This window comes from Passer domesticus, chromosome 6 (assembly GCF_036417665.1).
Source record: "Passer domesticus isolate bPasDom1 chromosome 6, bPasDom1.hap1, whole genome shotgun sequence".
NCBI classification, from domain to species: domain Eukaryota; kingdom Metazoa; phylum Chordata; class Aves; order Passeriformes; family Passeridae; genus Passer; species Passer domesticus.
Genome location: NC_087479.1, coordinates 67,875,017 through 67,891,214, shown reverse-complemented (window position 1 = coordinate 67,891,214; position 16,198 = coordinate 67,875,017).

Genomic DNA, 16,198 nt, shown 5'->3' with positions numbered 1-16,198 from the left:
AAACAAAAGTCACCAGGCCAGGTTGCTGATGTCAGTTTGCAGGAGGCACTTGGCACTGTCAAACCAGCCACTGTTGCCTGTGGGAGCACATTTCATCTGGGATGTATCCTCAACCGTTTGGAATTTCAGGAGGCAGCCGTCCACTACGGGCGACCGGCGCTGGGCACGAACTATGGCCTCTCCACAGAGAAACAAAAGTCACCAGGCCAGGTTCCTGATGTCAGTTTGCAGGAGGCACTTGGCACTGTCAAACCAGCCACAGGTGTCTGTGGGGGCACCTTGAATCTGGGCGGCATCCTGATCCATTCGGAATTTCAGCAGCCAGGCGGTCACTCTGGGCCTAAGGGTCCAGGATATGAAGCATGGCCTTTCCCCCGAGAAACAAAAGTCACCAGGCCAGGTTCCTGATGTCAGTTTGCAGGAGGCACTTGGCACTGTCAAACCAGCCACTGTTGCCTGTGGAGGTACCTTCGGTCTGAGAGGTATCCTGATCCGTTTCGAATTTCAGCAGGCAGCTGGCCACTCCGGGCCACCGGGCCCTGGACGTGTACAATGGCCTTTCCCCAGAGAAACAAAAGTCACCAGGCCAGGTTCCTGATGTCAGTTTGCAGGAGGCACTTGGCACTGTCAAACCAGCCACAGTTGCCTGTAGGGGCACCTTGCATCTGGGAGATATCCTCAGAATTGTGGAATTTCAGCAGGCGGACGGCCATTCAGGGCATCCAGGCCCTGTACATATACAATGGCCTGTCCCCAGAGAAACAAAAGTCACCAGGCCAGGTTCCTGATGTCAGTTTGCAGGAGGCACTTGGCACTGTCAAACCAGCCACTGTTGCCTGTGGGGTCTCCCTTCATCTAGGCGGTATCCTGATCCGTGCGGAATTTCAGCAGGCAGCCGGCCACTCCGGGCCTTCGGGTCCAGGATGTGAAACATGGCCTTTCCCCAGAGAAACAAAAGTCACCAGGCCAGGTTGCTGATGTCAGTTTGCAGGAGGCACTTGGCACTGTCACACCAGCCACTGTTGCCTGTGGGAGCACATTTCATCTGGGATGTATCCTCAACCGTTTGGAATTTCAGGAGGCAGCCGTCCACTACGGGCGACCGGCGCTGGGCACGAACTATGGCCTCTCCACAGAGAAACAAAAGTCACCAGGCCAGGTTCCTGATGTCAGTTTGCAGGAGGCACTTGGCACTGTCAAACCAGCCACAGTTGCCTGTAGGGGCACCTTGCATCTGGGAGATATCCTCAGAATTGTGGAATTTCAGCAGGCGGACGGCCATTCAGGGCATCCAGGCCCTGTACATATACAATGGCCTGTCCCCAGAGAAACAAAAGTCACCAGGCCAGGTTCCTGATGTCAGTTTGCAGGAGGCACTTGGCACTGTCAAACCAGCCACTGTTGCCTGTGGGGGCTCCCTTCATCTAGGCGGTATCCTGATCCGTGCGGAATTTCAGCAGGCAGCCGGCCACTCCGGGCCTTCGGGTCCAGGATGTGAAAGATGGCCTTTCCCCAGAGAAACAAAAGTCACCAGGCCAGGTTGCTGATGTCAGTTTGCAGGAGGCACTTGGCACTGTCAAACCAGCCACTGTTGCCTGTGGGAGCACATTTCATCTGGGATGTATCCTCAACCGTTTGGAATTTCAGGAGGCAGCCGTCCACTACGGGCGACCGGCGCTGGGCACGAACTATGGCCTCTCCACAGAGAAACAAAAGTCACCAGGCCAGGTTCCTGATGTCAGTTTGCAGGAGGCACTTGGCACTGTCAAACCAGCCACAGTTGCCTGTGGGGGCACTTTCCATCTGGGAGGCATCCTGATCCGTGCGGAATTTCAGCAGGCAGCCAGGCACGCCGGGCCGCAAGACCATGGACGCGAACTATGGCCTTTCCCCAGAGAAACAAAAGTCACCAGGCCAGGTTGCTGATGTCAGTTTGCAGGAGCCATTTGGCACTGTCAAACCAGCCACAATTCCCTGTGGGGGCACCTTGCATCTGGGAGATATCCTCAGCCATGCGGAATTTCAGCAGGCGGAGGGCCACTCAGGGCCTCCAGGCCCTGGACATATACAATGGCCTTTCCCCAGAGAAACAAAAGTCACCAGGCCAGGTTCCTGATGTCAGTTTGCAGGAGGCACTTGGCACTCTCAAACCAGCCACAGTTGCCTGTAGGGGCACCTTGCATCTGGGCGGCATCCTGATCCGTACAGTATTTCAGCAGGCAGAAGGGCACACAGGGCCGCTAGGCTCTGGAGACGATCTATGACCTTTCCCCAGAGAAACAAAAGTCACCAGGCCAGGTTCCTGATGTCAGTTTGCAGGAGGCACTTGGCACTGTCAAACCAGCCACAGATGCCTGTGGGGGCACCTTGCATCTGGGAAGTATCCTGATCCGTGCGGAATTTCAGCAGGCAGCTGGCCACTCCGGGCCTAAGGGTCCAGGATATGAAGCATGGCCTTTCCACAGAGAAACAAAAGTCACCAGGCCAGGTTCCTGATGTCAGTTGGCAGGAGGCACTTGGCACTGTCAAACCAGCCACTGTTGCCTGTGGAGGTACCTTCGGTCTGAGAGGGATCCTGATCCGTTTCGAATTTCAGCAGGCAGCCGGCCACTCTGGGCCACCGGGCCCTAGAGAGGAACGATGGCCTTTCCCCTGAGAAACAAAAGTCACCAGGTCAGGTTCCTGATGTCAGTTTGCAGGAGGCACTTGGCACTGTCAAACCAGCCACTGTTGCCTGTGGAGGTACCTTCGGTCTGAGAGGTATCCTGATCCGTTTGGAATTTCAGCAGGCAGCTGGCCACTCCGGGCCACCGGGACGTGGACGTGTACAATGGCCTTTCCCCAGAGAAACAAAAGTCACCAGGCCAGGTTCCTGATGTCAGTTTGCAGGAGGCACTTGACACTGTCAAACCAGCCACAGTTGCCTGTAGGGGCACCTTGCATCTGGGAGATATCCTCAGAATTGTGGAATTTCAGCAGGCGGACGGCCATTCAGGGCATCCAGGCCCTGTACATATACAATGGCCTTTCCCCAGAGAAACAAAAGTCACCAGGCCAGGTTCCTGATGTCAGTTTGCAGGAGGCACTTGGCACTGTCAAACCAGCCACTGTTGCCTGTGGGGGCTCCCTTCATCTAGGCGGTATCCTGATCCGTGCGGAATTTCAGCAGGCAGCCGGCAAATCAAGGCCACCAGGCCCTGGATAGCAACGATGGCCTTTCCCCTGAGAAACAAAAGTCACCATGCCAGGTTCCTGATGTCAGTTTGCAGGAGGCACTTGGCACTGTCAAACCAGCCACTGTTGCCTGTGGGGTCTCCTGTCATCTGGAGGCTATCCTGATTCATGCGGAATTTAACCAGGCAGCCGGCCACCACGGGCAACCGGGCCCTGGACATGAACCATGACCTTTCCCCAGAGAAACAAAAGTCACCAGGCCAGGTTCCTGATGTCAGTTTGCAGGAGGCACTTGGCTCTGTCAAACCAGCCACAGTTGCCTGTAGGTGTACCTTGCATCTGGGCGGCATCCTGATCCATTCGGAATTTCAGCAGGCAGGTGGCCACTCCGGGCCTAAGGGTCCAGGATATGAAGCATGGCCTTTCCACAGAGAAACAAAAGTCACCATGCCAGGTTCCTGATGTCAGTTTGCAGGAGGCACTTGGCACTGTCAAACCAGCCACTGTTGCCTGTGGGGTCTCCTGTCATCTGGAGGCTATCCTGATTCATGCGGAATTTAACCAGGCAGCCGGCCACTCCGGGCCACCGGGCCCTGGACATGTACAATGGCCTTTCCCCAGAGAAACAAAAGTCACCAAGCCAGGTTGCTGATGCCAGTTTGCAGGAGGCACTTGGCACTGTCAAACCAGCCACTGTTGCCTGTGGGAGCACATTTCATCTGGGATGTATCCTCAACCGTTTGGAATTTCAGGAGGCAGCCGTCCACTACGGGCGACTGGCGCTGGGCACGAACTATGGCCTCTCCACAGAGAAACAAAAGTCACCAGGCCAGGTTCCTGATGTCAGTTTGCAGGAGGCACTAGGCACTGTCAAACCAGCCACAGTTGCCTGTGGGGGCACTTTCCATCTGGGAGGCATCCTGATCTGTGCGGAATTTCAGCAGGCAGCCAGGCACGCCGGGCTGCAAGACCATGGACGCGAACTATGGCCTTTCCCCAGAGAAACAAAAGTCACCAGGCCAGGTTCCTGATGTCAGTTTGCAGGAGCCATTTGCCACTGTCAAACCAGCCACAATTCCCTGTGGGGGCACCTTGCATCTGGGAGATATCCTCAGCCATGCGGAATTTCAGCAGGTGGAGGGCCACTCAGGGCCTCCAGGCCCTGGACATATACAATGGCCTTTCCCCAGAGAAACAAAAGTCACCAGGCCAGGTTCCTGATGTCAGTTTGCAGGAGGCACTTGGCACTCTCAAACCAGCCACAGTTGCCTGTGGGGGCACCTTGCATCTGGGCGGCATCCTGATCCGTACAGTATTTCAGCAGGCAGAAGGGCACACAGGGCCGCTAGGCTCTGGAGACGATCTATGACCTTTCCCCAGAGAAACAAAAGTCACCAGGCCAGGTTCCTGATGTCAGTTTGCAGGAGGCACTTGGCACTGTCAAACCAGCCACAGATGCCTGTGGGGGCACCTTGCATCTGGGAAGTATCCTGATCCGTGCGGAATTTCAGCAGGCAGCTGATCACTCCGGGCCTAAGGGTCCAGGATATGAAGCATGGCCTTTCCCCCGAGAAACAAAAGTCACCATGCCAGGTTGCTGATGTCAGTTTGCAGGAGGCACTTGGCACTGTCAAACCAGCCACTGTTGCCTGTGGAGGTACCTTCGGTCTGAGAGGTATCCTGATCCGTTTCGAATTTCAGCAGGCAGCCGGCCACTCCGGGCCTTCGGGTCCAGGATGTGAACCATGGCCTTTCCCCAGAGAAACAAAAGTCACCAGGCCAGGTTGCTGATGTCAGTTTGCAGGAGGCACTTGGCACTGTCAAACCAGCCACTGTTGCCTGTGGGAGCACATTTCATCTGGGATGTATCCTCAACCGTTTGGAATTTCAGGAGGCAGCCGTCCACTACGGGCGACCGGCGCTGGGCACGAACTATGGCCTCTCCACAGAGAAACAAAAGTCACCAGGCCAGGTTCCTGATGTCAGTTTGCAGGAGGCACTTAGCACTGTCAAACCAGCCACAGGTGTCTGTGGGGGCACCTTGAATCTGGGCGGCATCCTGATCCGTTCGGAATTTCAGCAGCCAGCCGGTCACTCTGGGCCTAAGGGTCCAGGATATGAAGCATGGCCTTTCCCCCGAGAAACAAAAGTCACCAGGCCAGGTTCCTGATGTCAGTTTGCAGGAGGCACTTGGCACTGTCAAACCAGCCACTGTTGCCTGTGGAGGTACCTTCGGTCTGAGAGGTATCCTGATCCGTTTGGAATTTCAGCAGGCAGCTGGCCACTCCGGGCCACCGGGCCGTGGACGTGTACAATGGCCTTTCCCCAGAGAAACAAAAGTCACCAGGCCAGGTTCCTGATGTCAGTTTGCAGGAGGCACTTGGCACTGTCAAACCAGCCACAGTTGCCTGTAGGGGCACCTTGCATCTGGGAGATATCCTCAGAATTGTGGAATTTCAGCAGGCGGACGGCCATTCAGGGCATCCAGGCCCTGTACATATACAATGGCCTGTCCCCAGAGAAACAAAAGTCACCAGGCCAGGTTCCTGATGTCAGTTTGCAGGAGGCACTTGGCACTGTCAAACCAGCCACTGTTGCCTGTGGGGGCTCCCTTCATCTAGGCGGTATCCTGATCCGTGCGGAATTTCAGCAGGCAGCCGGCAAATCAAGGCCACCAGGCCCTGGATAGCAACGATGGCCTTTCCCCTGAGAAACAAAAGTCACCATGCCAGGTTCCTGATGTCAGTTTGCAGGAGGCACTTGGCACTGTCAAACCAGCCACTGTTGCCTGTGGGGTCTCCTGTCATCTGGAGGCTATCCTGATTCATGCGGAATTTAACCAGGCAGCCGGCCACCACGGGCAACCGGGCCCTGGACATGAACCATGACCTTTCCCCAGAGAAACAAAAGTCACCAGGCCAGGTTCCTGATGTCAGTTTGCAGGAGGCACTTGGCTCTGTCAAACCAGCCACAGTTGCCTGTAGGTGTACCTTGCATCTGGGCGGCATCCTGATCCATTCGGAATTTCAGCAGGCAGGTGGCCACTCCGGGCCTAAGGGTCCAGGATATGAAGCATGGCCTTTCCACAGAGAAACAAAAGTCACCATGCCAGGTTCCTGATGTCAGTTTGCAGGAGGCACTTGGCACTGTCAAACCAGCCACTGTTGCCTGTGGGGTCTCCTGTCATCTGGAGGCTATCCTGATTCATGCGGAATTTAACCAGGCAGCCGGCCACTCCGGGCCACCGGGCCCTGGACATGTACAATGGCCTTTCCCCAGAGAAACAAAAGTCACCAAGCCAGGTTGCTGATGCCAGTTTGCAGGAGGCACTTGGCACTGTCAAACCAGCCACTGTTGCCTGTGGGAGCACATTTCATCTGGGATGTATCCTCAACCGTTTGGAATTTCAGGAGGCAGCCGTCCACTACGGGCGACTGGCGCTGGGCACGAACTATGGCCTCTCCACAGAGAAACAAAAGTCACCAGGCCAGGTTCCTGATGTCAGTTTGCAGGAGGCACTAGGCACTGTCAAACCAGCCACAGTTGCCTGTGGGGGCACTTTCCATCTGGGAGGCATCCTGATCTGTGCGGAATTTCAGCAGGCAGCCAGGCACGCCGGGCTGCAAGACCATGGACGCGAACTATGGCCTTTCCCCAGAGAAACAAAAGTCACCAGGCCAGGTTCCTGATGTCAGTTTGCAGGAGCCATTTGCCACTGTCAAACCAGCCACAATTCCCTGTGGGGGCACCTTGCATCTGGGAGATATCCTCAGCCATGCGGAATTTCAGCAGGTGGAGGGCCACTCAGGGCCTCCAGGCCCTGGACATATACAATGGCCTTTCCCCAGAGAAACAAAAGTCACCAGGCCAGGTTCCTGATGTCAGTTTGCAGGAGGCACTTGGCACTCTCAAACCAGCCACAGTTGCCTGTAGGGGCACCTTGCATCTGGGCGGCATCCTGATCCGTACAGTATTTCAGCAGGCAGAAGGGCACACAGGGCCGCTAGGCTCTGGAGACGATCTATGACCTTTCCCCAGAGAAACAAAAGTCACCAGGCCAGGTTCCTGATGTCAGTTTGCAGGAGGCACTTGGCACTGTCAAACCAGCCACAGATGCCTGTGGGGGCACCTTGCATCTGGGAAGTATCCTGATCCGTGCGGAATTTCAGCAGGCAGCTGGCCACTCCGGGCCTAAGGGTCCAGGATATGAAGCATGGCCTTTCCCCCGAGAAACAAAAGTCACCATGCCAGGTTCCTGATGTCAGTTTGCAGGAGGCACTTGGCACTGTCAAACCAGCCACTGTTGCCTGTGGAGGTACCTTCGGTCTGAGAGGTATCCTGATCCGTTTCGAATTTCAGCAGGCAGCCGGCCACTCTGGGCCACCGGGCCCTAGAGAGGAACGATGGCCTTTCCCCTGAGAAACAAAAGTCACCAGGTCAGGTTACTGATGTCAGTTTGCAGGAGGCACTTGGCACTGTCAAACCAGCCACAGATGCCTTTGGGGGCACCTTGCATCTGGGAGGTATCCTGATCCGTGCGGAATTTCAGCAGGCAGCCGGCCACTCCGGGCCTTCGGGTCCAGGATGTGAACCATGGCCTTTCCCCAGAGAAACAAAAGTCACCAGGCCAGGTTGCTGATGTCAGTTTGCAGGAGGCACTTGGCACTGTCAAACCAGCCACTGTTGCCTGTGGGAGCACATTTCATCTGGGATGTATCCTCAACCGTTTGGAATTTCAGGAGGCAGCCGTCCACTACGGGCGACCGGCGCTGGGCACGAACTATGGCCTCTCCACAGAGAAACAAAAGTCACCAGGCCAGGTTCCTGATGTCAGTTTGCAGGAGGCACTTGGCACTGTCAAACCAGCCACAGGTGTCTGTGGGGGCACCTTGAATCTGGGCGGCATCCTGATCCGTTCGGAATTTCAGCAGGCAGCCGGTCACTCTGGGCCTAAGGGTCCAGGATATGAAGCATGGCCTTTCCCCCGAGAAACAAAAGTCACCAGGCCAGGTTCCTGATGTCAGTTTGCAGGAGGCACTTGGCACTGTCAAACCAGCCACTGTTGCCTGTGGGGGCTCCCTTCATCTAGGCGGTATCCTGATCCGTGCGGAATTTCAGCAGGCAGCCGGCAAATCAAGGCCACCAGGCCCTGGATAGCAACGATGGCCTTTCCCCTGAGAAACAAAAGTCACCATGCCAGGTTCCTGATGTCAGTTTGCAGGAGGCACTTGGCACTGTCAAACCAGCCACTGTTGCCTGTGGGGTCTCCTGTCATCTGGAGGCTATCCTGATTCATGCGGAATTTAACCAGGCAGCCGGCCACCACGGGCAACCGGGCCCTGGACATGAACCATGACCTTTCCCCAGAGAAACAAAAGTCACCAGGCCAGGTTCCTGATGTCAGTTTGCAGGAGGCACTTGGCTCTGTCAAACCAGCCACAGTTGCCTGTAGGTGTACCTTGCATCTGGGCGGCATCCTGATCCATTCGGAATTTCAGCAGGCAGGTGGCCACTCCGGGCCTAAGGGTCCAGGATATGAAGCATGGCCTTTCCACAGAGAAACAAAAGTCACCATGCCAGGTTCCTGATGTCAGTTTGCAGGAGGCACTTGGCACTGTCAAACCAGCCACTGTTGCCTGTGGGGTCTCCTGTCATCTGGAGGCTATCCTGATTCATGCGGAATTTCAGCAGGCAGCCGGCCACTCCGGGCCACCGGGCCCTGGACATGTACAATGGCCTTTCCCCAGAGAAACAAAAGTCACCAAGCCAGGTTGCTGATGCCAGTTTGCAGGAGGCACTTGGCACTGTCAAACCAGCCACTGTTGCCTGTGGGAGCACATTTCATCTGGGATGTATCCTCAACCGTTTGGAATTTCAGGAGGCAGCCGTCCACTACGGGCGACTGGCGCTGGGCACGAACTATGGCCTCTCCACAGAGAAACAAAAGTCACCAGGCCAGGTTCCTGATGTCAGTTTGCAGGAGGCACTAGGCACTGTCAAACCAGCCACAGTTGCCTGTGGGGGCACTTTCCATCTGGGAGGCATCCTGATCTGTGCGGAATTTCAGCAGGCAGCCAGGCACGCCGGGCTGCAAGACCATGGACGCGAACTATGGCCTTTCCCCAGAGAAACAAAAGTCACCAGGCCAGGTTCCTGATGTCAGTTTGCAGGAGCCATTTGCCACTGTCAAACCAGCCACAATTCCCTGTGGGGGCACCTTGCATCTGGGAGATATCCTCAGCCATGCGGAATTTCAGCAGGTGGAGGGCCACTCAGGGCCTCCAGGCCCTGGACATATACAATGGCCTTTCCCCAGAGAAACAAAAGTCACCAGGCCAGGTTCCTGATGTCAGTTTGCAGGAGGCACTTGGCACTCTCAAACCAGCCACAGTTGCCTGTAGGGGCACCTTGCATCTGGGCGGCATCCTGATCCGTACAGTATTTCAGCAGGCAGAAGGGCACACAGGGCCGCTAGGCTCTGGAGACGATCTATGACCTTTCCCCAGAGAAACAAAAGTCACCAGGCCAGGTTCCTGATGTCAGTTTGCAGGAGGCACTTGGCACTGTCAAACCAGCCACAGATGCCTGTGGGGGCACCTTGCATCTGGGAAGTATCCTGATCCGTGCGGAATTTCAGCAGGCAGCTGGCCACTCCGGGCCTAAGGGTCCAGGATATGAAGCATGGCCTTTCCCCCGAGAAACAAAAGTCACCATGCCAGGTTCCTGATGTCAGTTTGCAGGAGGCACTTGGCACTGTCAAACCAGCCACTGTTGCCTGTGGAGGTACCTTCGGTCTGAGAGGTATCCTGATCCGTTTCGAATTTCAGCAGGCAGCCGGCCACTCTGGGCCACCGGGCCCTAGAGAGGAACGATGGCCTTTCCCCTGAGAAACAAAAGTCACCAGGTCAGGTTCCTGATGTCAGTTTGCAGGAGGCACTTGGCACTGTCAAACCAGCCACAGATGCCTTTGGGGGCACCTTGCATCTGGGAGGTATCCTGATCCGTGCGGAATTTCAGCAGGCAGCCGGCCACTCCGGGCCTTCGGGTCCAGGATGTGAACCATGGCCTTTCCCCAGAGAAACAAAAGTCACCAGGCCAGGTTGCTGATGTCAGTTTGCAGGAGGCACTTGGCACTGTCAAACCAGCCACTGTTGCCTGTGGGAGCACATTTCATCTGGGATGTATCCTCAACCGTTTGGAATTTCAGGAGGCAGCCGTCCACTACGGGCGACCGGCGCTGGGCACGAACTATGGCCTCTCCACAGAGAAACAAAAGTCACCAGGCCAGGTTCCTGATGTCAGTTTGCAGGAGGCACTTGGCACTGTCAAACCAGCCACAGGTGTCTGTGGGGGCACCTTGAATCTGGGCGGCATCCTGATCCGTTCGGAATTTCAGCAGGCAGCCGGTCACTCTGGGCCTAAGGGTCCAGGATATGAAGCATGGCCTTTCCCCCGAGAAACAAAAGTCACCAGGCCAGGTTCCTGATGTCAGTTTGCAGGAGGCACTTGGCACTGTCAAACCAGCCACTGTTGCCTGTGGAGGTACCTTCGGTCTGAGAGGTATCCTGATCCGTTTCGAATTTCAGCAGGCAGCTGGCCACTCCGGGCCACCGGGCCCTGGACGTGTACAATGGCCTTTCCCCAGAGAAACAAAAGTCACCAGGCCAGGTTCCTGATGTCAGTTTGCAGGAGGCACTTGGCACTGTCAAACCAGCCACAGTTGCCTGTAGGGGCACCTTGCATCTGGGAGATATCCTCAGAATTGTGGAATTTCAGCAGGCGGACGGCCATTCAGGGCATCCAGGCCCTGTACATATACAATGGCCTGTCCCCAGAGAAACAAAAGTCACCAGGCCAGGTTCCTGATGTCAGTTTGCAGGAGGCACTTGGCACTGTCAAACCAGCCACTGTTGCCTGTGGGGTCTCCCTTCATCTAGGCGGTATCCTGATCCGTGCGGAATTTCAGCAGGCAGCCGGCAAATCAAGGCCACCAGGCCCTGGATAGCAACGATGGCCTTTCCCCTGAGAAACAAAAGTCACCATGCCAGGTTCCTGATGTCAGTTTGCAGGAGGCACTTGGCACTGTCAAACCAGCCACTGTTGCCTGTGGGGTCTCCTGTCATCTGGAGGCTATCCTGATTCATGCGGAATTTAACCAGGCAGCCGGCCACCACGGGCCACCGGGCCCTGGACATGAACCATGACCTTTCCACAGAGAAACAAAAGTCACCAGGCCAGGTTCCTGATGTCAGTTTGCAGGAGGAACTTGGCTCTGTCAAACCAGCCACAGTTGCCTGTAGGTGTACCTTGCATCTGGGCGGCATCCTGATCCATTCGGAATTTCAGCAGGCAGGTTGCCACTCCGGGCCTAAGGGTCCAGGATATGAAGCATGGCCTTTCCACAGAGAAACAAAAGTCACCATGCCAGGTTCCTGATGTCAGTTTGCAGGAGGCACTTGGCACTGTCAAACCAGCCACTGTTGCCTGTGGGGTCTCCTGTCATCTGGAGGCTATCCTGATTCATGCGGAATTTAACCAGGCAGCCGGCCACTCCGGGCCACCGGGCCCTGGACATGTACAATGGCCTTTCCCCAGAGAAACAAAAGTCACCAAGCCAGGTTGCTGATGTCAGTTTGCAGGAGGCACTTGGCACTGTCAAACCAGCCACTTTTGCCTGTGGGAGCACATTTCATCTGGGATGTATCCTCAACCGTTTGGAATTTCAGGAGGCAGCCGTCCACTACGGGCGACCGGCGCTGGGCACGAACTATGGCCTCTCCACAGAGAAACAAAAGTCACCAGGCCAGGTTCCTGATGTCAGTTTGCAGGAGGCACTTGGCACTGTCAAACCAGCCACTGTTGACTGTAGGGGCACTTTCCATCTGGGAGGCATCTTGATCCGTGCGGAATTTCAGCAGGCAGCCAGGCACGCCGGGCCGCAAGACCATGGACGCGAACTATGGCCTTTCCCCAGAGAAACAAAAGTCACCAGGCCAGGTTCCTGATGTCAGTTTGCAGGAGCCATTTGGCACTGTCAAACCAGCCACAATTCCCTGTGGGGGCACCTTGCATCTGGGAGATATCCTCAGCCATGCGGAATTTCAGCAGGTGGAGGGCCACTCAGGGCCTCCAGGCCCTGGACATATACAATGGCCTTTCCCCAGAGAAACAAAAGTCACCAGGCCAGGTTCCTGATGTCAGTTTGCAGGAGGCACTTGGCACTCTCAAACCAGCCACAGTTGCCTGTAGGGGCACCTTGCATCTGGGCGGCATCCTGATCCGTACAGTATTTCAGCAGGCAGAAGGGCACACAGGGCCGCTAGGCTCTGGAGACGATCTATGACCTTTCCCCAGAGAAACAAAAGTCACCAGGCCAGGTTCCTGATGTCAGTTTGCAGGAGGCACTTGGCACTCTCAAACCAGCCACTGTTGCCTGTGGGGGCACCTTGCATCTGGGAAGTATCCTGATCCGTGCGGAATTTCAGCAGGCAGCTCGCCACTCCAGGCCTAAGGGTCCAGGATATGAAGCATGGCCTTTCCCCCGAGAAACAAAAGTCACCATGCCAGGTTCCTGATGTCAGTTTGCAGGAGGCACTTGGCACTGTCAAACCAGCCACTGTTGCCTGTGGAGGTACCTTCGGTCTGAGAGGTATCCTGATCCATTTCGAATTTCAGCAGGCAGCCGGCCACTCTGGGCCACCGGGCCCTAGAGAGGAACGATGGCCTTTCCCCTGAGAAACAAAAGTCACCAGGTCAGGTTCCTGATGTCAGTTTGCAGGAGGCACTTGGCACTGTCAAACCAGCCACAGATGCCTTTGGGGGCACCTTGCATCTGGGAGGTATCCTGATCCGTGCGGAATTTCAGCAGGCAGCCGTCCACTCCGGGCCTTCGGGTCCAGGATGTGAAACATGGCCTTTCCCCAGAGAAACAAAAGTCACCAGGCCAGGTTGCTGATGTCAGTTTGCAGGAGGCACTTGGCACTGTCAAACCAGCCACTGTTGCCTGTGGGAGCACATTTCATCTGGGATGTATCCTCAACCGTTTGGAATTTCAGGAGGCAGCCGTCCACTACGGGCGACCGGCGCTGGGCACGAACTATGGCCTCTCCACAGAGAAACAAAAGTCACCAGGCCAGGTTCCTGATGTCAGTTTGCAGGAGGCACTTGGCACTGTCAAACCAGCCACAGGTGTCTGTGGGGGCACCTTGAATCTGGGCGGCATCCTGATCCTTGCGGAATTTCAGCAGGCAGCCGGTCACTCTGGGCCTAAGGGTCCAGGATATGAAGCATGGCCTTTCCCCCGAGAAACAAAAGTCACCAGGCCAGGTTGCTGATGTCAGTTTGCAGGAGGCACTTGGCACTGTCAAACCAGCCACTGTTGCCTGTGGAGGTACCTTCGGTCTGAGAGGTATCCTGATCCGTTTGGAATTTCAGCAGGCAGCTGGCCACTCCGGGCCACCGGGCCCTGGACGTGTACAATGGCCTTTCCCCAGAGAAACAAAAGTCACCAGGCCAGGTTCCTGATGTCAGTTTGCAGGAGGCACTTGGCACTGTCAAACCAGCCACAGTTGCCTGTAGGGGCACCTTGCATCTGGGAGATATCCTCAGAATTGTGGAATTTCAGCAGGCGGACGGCCATTCAGGGCATCCAGGCCCTGTACATATACAATGGCCTGTCCCCAGAGAAACAAAAGTTACCAGGCCAGGTTCCTGATGTCAGTTTGCAGGAGGCACTTGGCACTGTCAAACCAGCCACTGTTGCCTGTGGGGGCTCCCTTCATCTAGGCGGTATCCTGATCCGTGCGGAATTTCAGCAGGCAGCCGGCAAATCAAGGCCACCAGGCCCTGGATAGCAACGATGGCCTTTCCCCTGAGAAACAAAAGTCACCATGCCAGGTTCCTGATGTCAGTTTGCAGGAGGCACTTGGCACTGTCAAACCAGCCACTGTTGCCTGTGGGGTCTCCTGTCATCTGGAGGCTATCCTGATTCATGCGGAATTTAACCAGGCAGCCGGCCACCACGGGCCACCGGGCCCTGGACATGAACCATGACCTTTCCCCAGAGAAACAAAAGTCACCAGGCCAGGTTCCTGATGTCAGTTTGCAGGAGGCACTTGGCTCTGTCAAACCAGCCACAGTTGCCTGTAGGTGTACCTTGCATCTGGGCGGCATCCTGATCCATTCGGAATTTCAGCAGGCAGGTGGCCACTCCGGGCCTAAGGGTCCAGGATATGAAGCATGGCCTTTCCCCAGAGAAACAAAAGTCACCAAGCCAGGTTCCTGATGTCAGTTTGCAGGAGGCACTTGGCACTGTCAAACCAGCCACAGTTGCCTGTGGGGGCACTTTCCATCTGGGAGGCATCCTGATCCGTGCGGAATTTCAGCAGGCAGCCGAGCAGGCCGGGCCACCCGGCCCTGGACACGAACGATGGCCTTTCCCCTGAGAAACAAAAGTTACCAGGCCAGGTTCCTGATGTCAGTTTGCAGGAGGCACTTGGCACTGTCAAACCAGCCACAGATGCCTGTGGGGGCACCTTGCATCTGGGAGGTATCCTGATCCGTGCGGAATTTCAGCAGGCAGCCGGCCACTCCGGGCCTTCGGGTCCAGGATGTGAACCATGGCCTTTCCCCTGAGAAACAAAAGTCACCAGGCCAGGTTCCTGATGTCAGTTTGCAGGAGGCACTTGGCACTGTCAAACCAGCCACTGTTGCCTGTGGGAGCACATTTCATCTGGGATGTATCCTCAACCGTTTGGAATTTCAGGAGGCAGCCGTCCACTACGGGCGACCGGCGCTGGGCACGAACTATGGCCTTTCCATAGAGAAACAAAAGTCACCAGGCCAGGTTCCTGATGTCAGTTTGCAGGAGGCACTAGGCACTGTCAAACCAGCCACAGGTGTCTGTGGAGGCACCTTGAATCAGGGCGGCATCCTGATCCGTTCGGAATTTCAGCAGGCAGCCGGTCACTCTGGGCCTAAGGGTCCAGGATATGAAGCATGGCCTTTCCCCCGAGAAACAAAAGTCACCAGGCCAGGTTCCTGATGTCAGTTTGCAGGAGGCACTTGGCACTGTCAAACCAGCCACTGTTGCCTGTGGAGGTACCTTCGGTCTGAGAGGTATCCTGATCCGTTTGGAATTTCAGCAGGCAGCTGGCCACTCCGGGCCACCGGGCCCTGGACGTATACAATGGTCTTTCCCCAGAGAAACAAAAGTCACCAGGCCTGGTTCCTGATGTCAGTTTGCAGGAGGCACTTGGCACTGTCAAACCAGCCACAGTTGCCTGTAGGGGCACCTTGCATCTGGGAGATATCCTCAGAATTGTGGAATTTCAGCAGGCGGACGGCCATTCAGGGCATCCAGGCCCTGTACATATACAATGGCCTGTCCCCAGAGAAACAAAAGTCACCAGGCCAGGTTCCTGATGTCAGTTTGCAGGAGGCACTTGGCACTGTCAAACCAGCCACTGTTGCCTGTGGGGGCTCCTGTCATCTGGAGGCTATCCTGATTCATGCGGAATTTAACCAGGCAGCCGTCCACCAAGGGCCACCGGGCCCTGGACATGAACCATGACCTTTCCCCAGAGAAACAAAAGTCACCAGGCCAGGTTCCTGATGTCAGTTTGCAGGAGGCACTTGGCTCTGTCAAACCAGCCACAGTTGCCTGTAGGTGTACCTTGCATCTGGGCGGCATCCTGATCCATTCGGAATTTCAGCAGGCAGGTGGCCACTCCGGGCCTAAGGGTCCAGGATATGAAGCATGGCCTTTCCCCAGAGATACAAAAGTCACCAAGCCAGGTTCCTGATGTCAGTTTGCAGGAGGCACTTGGCACTGTCAAACCAGCCACAGTTGCCTGTGGGGGCACTTTCCATCTGGGAGGCATCCTGATCCGTGCGGAATTTCAGCAGGCAGCCGAGCAGGCCGGGCCACCCGGCCCTGGACACGAACGATGGCCTTTCCCCTGAGAAACAAAAGTTACCAGGCCAGGTTCCTGATGTCAGTTTGCAGGAGGCACTTGGCACTGTC